Raw genomic sequence first — 6,738 nt, 5'->3', positions numbered from 1 at the left:
GTGGGTTGCTACTGAAAAGCATTAAGCATGTCACACAGCCCAAACATATAACATTTCAGGACACACCACACAGTTAACAACCACAGTGAAGCGTGTCAAAGCCCAAACATGTAACATTCAACAGGACACTTACACAACACATTCAAATCAAACAGTCAGACAACATACAAGAACATATACCCCAGCCGGCATTGCTCCCTGCCTATTTTCCTACAACTCACTATGTGTGCGCACACCTTTATTCACAAACTCTTCAACTTATACTCTTTTACCGAAGCTGCTACAGCTCGATTGGCCAAATACCCTTAGATCCTATTTCGGTGAATTTGACATCTGCCTTGTATGTAACAGATTAGCGGTTTAGCAGTTTTAATTTAGTTTGAGTGAAGGAATTCATTTTATAGCAAAATCCGAAATCGTGAAGAACTCATGAAAGTAAGCTTATTCTCGGATTCCTGAAACTTTAGATTTGCTCTTTCTTTTACTGCAAAGTACAACGTTGAGCAGCACTAATGAGTTGTTTCTATTTTTGGCAGGCTTTACCTTTGCGGATGAAGCCCTTTCTGTCTGTGCAAAAGAAATCTTGTTACTGTGCAGAGTGACTTATCTGAGTAGAGTCGCCTTACTTGTTGCGACTGTGCCGATGTTCGAAGCTGGAGTGCAAAGTTGTTGCTTGAATGGTGCTCGCTGGAGCGTGTGGTAGTGTAAAGTTATACCATTTAAAAGGGCTGAAGAGTGCTCAGTGCAGCGGGTGGGCGGAGGTGCAAAGTGACACTATGGCCATAAAAAGAACACCGCTACAAGTGCGCATTGTGCCAGGAAGGGCCCTCGGACGGGAACCAGTGGACAGTTATCGCTTCTCGGCCTTTTGGCTAAGATCAAGTGTAGTATCTGTTATTATCAGTTTAATGTCTGATATGTCCTCTATGCGAGGACTACATATTAAATGGATTTTTATCAGTAGGAGTTGAAAAAGGAGCTTACTCCGTTCACTCCAAGCATCGACCCGGTACTGCAGTGCCGCTGGGAACAGTGCGCTCTCCTCTGCTCTTGTGAAAAAGCAAACAGCGGTGCAGGATGGAAGTTTCTTTTAATCTGCTGAGAAAAGAGAGTGAATGCGAAGCAGACTTTAACACGGCTCTGGGAGCGAGCCGAGTGCGGGCTAACCGGGAGAATTGCTTGAAAGAAACGCGACACCGAATGAGCAGTCAGAACAAAGCCTCAATACGGTGTTCCCGTGTTGTTTGTGGCTGCCTTGTCTTTTGCACAGAGTAAAAGACAAGGCAGCCATCGAATAGGGCCCGATTGTTCCTACTTGGTCAGCCGAGGAGCAAGGGGGGGGAGCAAGCGTCTCAACCAAGCAAAGCTCACCATGGGGAAGGTGGCTATGCCAACTAGCCTGATGCCCTGCTCCCGCAGTGATGGATAATCGTACACTGGTTTCTCTTCATAATGTACAAGTCTTGCGCCTTTTACTAAAGACTCCCGTGGAGAGCAGCACTAATGAATTGTTCCTATTTTTGGCAGGCTTTACCTTTGCGGGTGAAGCCCTTTCTGTCTGTGCAAAAGAAATCTTGTTACTGTGCAGAGTGACTTCTCTGAGTAGAGTCGCCTTACTTGTTGCGACTGTGCCGATGTTGCTTGAATGGTGCTCGCTGGAGCGTGCGGTAGTGTAAAGTTATACCATTTAAAAGGGTTGAAGAGTGCTCAGTGCAGCGGGTGGGCGGAGGTGCAAAGTGACACTATGGCCATAAAAAGAACACCGCTACAAGTGCGCATTGTGCCAGGAAGGGCCCTCGGACGTGAACCAGTGGACAGTTATCGCTTCTCGGCCTTTTGGCTAAGATCAAGTGTAGTATCTGTTCTTATCAGTTTAATGTCTGATATGTCCTCTATGCGAGGACTACATATTAAATGGATTTTTATCAATAGGAGTTGAAAAAGGAGCTTGCTCCGTTCACTCCAAGCATCGACCCGGTACTGCAGTGCCGCTGGGAACGGTGCGCTCTCCTCTGCTCTTGTGAAAAAGCAAGCAGCGGTGCAGGATGGAAGTTTCAGGGAGCCTAAGATGAAACTTTCTTTTAATCTGCTGAGAAAAGAGAGTGAATGCGAAGCAGACTTTAACACGGCTCTGGGAGCGAGCCGAGTGCGGGCTAACCGGGAGAATTGCTTGAAAGAAACGCGACACCGAATGAGCAGTCAGAACAAAGCCTCAATACGGTGTTCCCGTGTTGTTTTTATAAAATGCGGTGTAAAAAAAGGTGTGAATGCCCCATAGAAAACTAAAAGGTGGAGCGGAAGTGTTCGGCTGCAAGAAGGTGTGAATGTCCGACTATATTTGGTGAAAAGCAGGTGAAGCAAGGTCTGAATGCCCAACCTTACATCATCAAAAGCGAGATCAGAGGTTTTTGGCTGCAAGAAGGCCATAGTTTGCCAAAAGCGGGTAAGGTGCGAATGATCGGCTAAATATCAACAAAAGTGGGGGCGGAGGTCTTCGGATGCAAGTGGGTGTGAATATCCCACCATACAAGTATGGTGGAGAGGAAGCTGTGAATGGCCGACCATAGTTTGCAAAAAGCGGGTGAGAAAAGGTGCGAATGTCCAACCATACATGATCAAAACAGGGAGCGGAGGTGTTTGGCTGCGACAAGGTGTGAATGTCCACCCATAATTAATGAAAAGCGGGCAACAAGTAGGTTTGAATGCCCAACCATACATCATCAAAAGCAGGAGTGGATGTGTTCGGCTACAAGAAGGTTTGAATGTCCGAGCATAGTTTGTAAAAAGCGGGTAAGAAAAGGTTCGAATGCTCGAACATACACCATCAAAAGAGGGAGCGGAGGTGTTCCGCTGTAAGACGGTGTGAATTTCCGACCATAGTTGGTAAAAAGTGGGTATGAAAAGGTTCGAATGCCCAAATTCGGCTGCAAAAAACTGTGTTCGGCTGCAAAAAGGTGTGAATGTTCGACTAAATTTTGTAAAAAGCGGGTAAGACAAGGTGCGAATGCCTGACAATGTATGATCAAAAGCAGGAGCGGAGGTGTTCAGCTGCAAGAAGGTCTAAATGTCCATTTTTAATTGCTAGAAAACATGAAAGAAAATTTTCGAAAATCAATCCGCACATGATCATAAGTGGGAGAGGAGGTGTTCAGCTGCAAGAAGGTGTGAATGTCCTACCATAATTGCTGAAAAATGTGTTAGAAACGGTAAGAATGCCGGACCATACATCATCAAAAGCTAGAGAGGTGGTGTTCGGCTGCAAGTAGGTGTGAATGTCTGACTAAAGTTCAAATATATTAACAAAAGCGGGAGGAGAGGTCTTCGGATGAGTGGTTGAGAATTTCCAACCATAATCTATAAAATGCGGTGAAAAAAAAGGTGTGATAGATACCTAAAAGGTGGAGCGGAAATGTTCGGCTGCAAGAAGGTGTGAATGTTATATATATAGTTGGTGAAAAGCAGGAAAAGCAAGGTCTGAATGCCCAATCTTACATAATCAAAAGCGAGATCAGAGGTGTTTGGCGGCAAGAAAACGGGTAAGGTGTGAATGACCGACTAAATATCTTCGGATGCAAGTGGGTGTGAATATCCCACCATACAAGTATGGTGGAGAGGAAGCTGTGAATGGCCGACCATAGTTTGCAAAAAGCGGGTGAGAAAAGGTGCGAATGTCCAACCATACATGATCAAAACAGGGAGCGGAGGTGTTTGGCTGCGACAAGGTGTGAATGTCCACCCATAATTAATGAAAAGCGGGCAACAAGTAGGTTCGAATGCCCAACTATACATCATCAAAAGCAGGAGTGGATGTGTTCGGCTACAAGAAGGTTTGAATGTCCGAGCATAGTTTGTAAAAAGCGGGTAAGAAAAGGTTCGAATGCCCGAACATACACCATCAAAAGAGGGAGCGGAGGTGTTCCGCTGTAAGACGGTGTGAATGTCCGACCATAGTTGGTAAAAAGTGGGTATGAAAAGGTTCGAATGCCCAAATTCGGCTGCAAAAAACTGTGTTCGGCTGCAAAAAGGTGTGAATGTTCGACTAAATTTTGTAAAAAGCGGGTAAGACAAGGTGCGAATGCCTGACAATGTATGATCAAAAGCGGGAGCGGAGGTGTTCAGCTGCAAGAAGGTCTAAATGTCCATTTTTAATTGCTAGAAAACATGAAAGAAAATTTTCGAAAATCAATCCGCACATGATCATAAGTGGGAGAGGAGGTGTTCAGCTGCAAGAAGGTGTGAATGTCCTACCATAATTGCTGAAAAATGTGTTAGAAACGGTAAGAATACTGGACCATACATCATCAAAAGCTAGAGAGGTGGTGTTCGGCTGCAAGTAGGTGTGAATGTCTGACTAAAGTTCAAATATATTAACAAAAGCGGGAGGAGAGGTCTTCGGATGAGTGGTTGAGAATTTCCAACCATAATCTATAAAATGCGGTGAAAAAAAAGGTGTGATAGATACCTAAAAGGTGGAGCGGAAGTGTTCGGCTGCAAGAAGGTGTGAATGTTATATATATAGTTGGTGAAAAGCAGGAAAAGCAAGGTCTGAATGCCCAATCTTACATCATCAAAAGCGAGATCAGAGGTGTTTGGCGGCAAGAAAACGGGTAAGGTGTGAATGACCGACTAAATATCAACAAAAGTGGGGGCGGAGGTCTTCGGATGCAAGTGGGTGTGAATATCCCACCATACAAGTATGGTGGAGAGGAAGCTGTGAATGGCCGACCATAGTTTGCAAAAAGCGGGTGAGAAAAGGTGCGAATGTCCAACCATACATGATAAAAACAGGGAGCGGAGGTGTTTGGCTGCGACAAGGTGTGAATGTCCACCCATAATTAATGAAAAGCGGGCAACAAGTAGGTTCGAATGCCCAACCATACATCAACAAAATCAGGAGTGGATGTGTTTGGCTACAAGAAGGTTTGAATGTCCGAGCATAGTTTGTAAAAAGCGGGTAAGAAAAGGTGCGAATGCCCGACAAAGTATGATCAAAAGAGGGAGTGGAGGTTTTCGGCTACAAGAAGGTTTGAATGTACGACCATAGTTTGTAAAAAGCGGGTAAGAAAAGGTGCGAATGCCCGAACATACACCATCAAAAGAGGGAGCGGAGGTGTTCCACTGAAAGACGGTGTGAATGTCCGACCATAGTTGGTAAAAAGCGGGTAAGAAAAGGTTCGAATGCCCGAATATATACCATCAAAAGCGGAAGCGGAGGTGTTCGGTTGTAAGAAGTTGTGAATGTCCGAATTTAGTCGACATAGTGAGTTGTAGGAAAATAGGCAGGGAGCAATGCCGGCTGGGGTATATGTTCTTGTATGTTGTCTGACTGTTTGATTTGAATGTGTTGCGTAAGTGTCCTGTTGAATGTTACATGTTTGGGCTTTGACACGCTTCACTGTGGTTGTTAACTGTGTGGTGTGTCCTGAAATGTTATATGTTTGGGCTGTGTGACATGCTTAATGCTTTTCAGTAGCAACCCACTTATTCATATATAGCAACTGACAACATAAGAAGTCCGGACATACTTTGATAGTAGTTGTAGAAGTATCCTTATTGATAATAGATAAACTAATTCATAGTGATAGAACAGTAGATGAACAGGTGCCTGCACATGTCTCATGAAAATAAAATGGGTGTATGATTGCTGACGGCAGAGCAATACTGCCAAACTTATGAGTTCTTGTGGCAAACTTGATTCAGTGTCTTGACGTGTATACGCTGTTTCGCTGACTTGTCACAAGAAACAAAGTGTGTTTGATAAGATCCGACCATTTTATTACGGGAGGATCAGTATGTATGGATTCTGATGTGACTGATAAACCCATTCGTATCTTAAGCATAATCTAATACGTGAGACAACGCCCTGGCACACAATCAAAAAAAAAAAAGAGAGAGAGCGGTTTTGTGTCCCCACAGTCCATAATGTAGAAAAGAGAGAAAAAAGCCTTTCTGATTTGGTGTGTGTGCTCACAGTGCAGAGTGTAGAGAAAAGAGAGAAAAGAAAGCCGTTTTGGTGTCACGGGTGTTGTGACTTACACACACACATTTCTGAATTGAGAAAGGAAATTATTTTAGAGAAAGCACTAGAGTTTAGATCCCACATTTGTTGATAGGCATTCATTTAATTTTTCTTTTAATCAGTTTTAAAGTGAATACTAACTGAGAAATGAAAAAGGTGAAGAGTTTAGAAGCTTGGTTCAAGAGCAAAACTTGGTTTATGATCAGCTGAGTCTCTAAACAGAACAGCAAAGGGCTTCATCGAACATTTAAAAAAGATTCAGATTGTTAGAATATCCAGAATTTATAGGAATGGTGGTGATTACTCTTATTTTCTAGAATGGAAATAACTGCACCATGTCTGTTTTATGAATTTAAGGGGCTAAAAAGTTTTGTTCTCGTTTTTCTATGATTAACCGAATGTATGTGAGAGTCCAAACAGACAGAAGGGTTACGGCCGAGCGCTGGACCTTCCAAAAAAGATGAGACAGGCTGGACCTGTGCCATACTAGTTAAGACCTGCCTGTGGATAACAGGTTCTTTAAACTCTCACACACACAAACTCACACACGTTTGCACACATACACCCATACACACACACATTCTTGAACTTGCTGCAAGATTAAACATTTTCATTAACTGACTCCAGCAACTCTGAGTCTCATTGAGAGACTTTTCTCAACAATTGGGTCCTCAAACCAGATCTCAACGTTTTTTCCGCTTTCCAGGGTCGGAGCTGAA

General features: G+C 43.7%; 3 non-coding genes across 3 annotated transcripts; all 3 read left to right on the top strand.

Moving 5' to 3' along the window:
* Positions 1–852: 852 nt before the first annotated feature.
* On the top strand, positions 853–1,043 carry LOC140306106 (U2 spliceosomal RNA). The gene has a single exon (XR_011915466.1). It is a non-coding gene; the product is annotated as a U2 spliceosomal RNA (small nuclear RNA).
* A 388-nt stretch (positions 1,044–1,431) lies between these two features.
* Positions 1,432–1,545, top strand: LOC140306385 (U5 spliceosomal RNA). Its single transcript, XR_011915698.1, has one exon. It is a non-coding gene; the product is annotated as a U5 spliceosomal RNA (small nuclear RNA).
* Positions 1,546–1,820: 275 nt separating this feature from the next.
* LOC140306362 (U2 spliceosomal RNA) lies at positions 1,821–2,011 on the top strand. Its single transcript, XR_011915678.1, has one exon. It is a non-coding gene; the product is annotated as a U2 spliceosomal RNA (small nuclear RNA).
* The last annotated feature ends 4,727 nt before the right edge of the window (positions 2,012–6,738 follow it).

Source organism: Leuresthes tenuis, unplaced genomic scaffold (genome assembly GCF_036924035.1).
Source record: "Leuresthes tenuis unplaced genomic scaffold, fLeuTen1.0.hap1 SCAF_4, whole genome shotgun sequence".
In the NCBI taxonomy this organism is placed as follows: Eukaryota; Metazoa; Chordata; class Actinopteri; order Atheriniformes; family Atherinopsidae; genus Leuresthes; species Leuresthes tenuis.
This window is presented reverse-complemented; position numbering and strand designations above follow the sequence as displayed.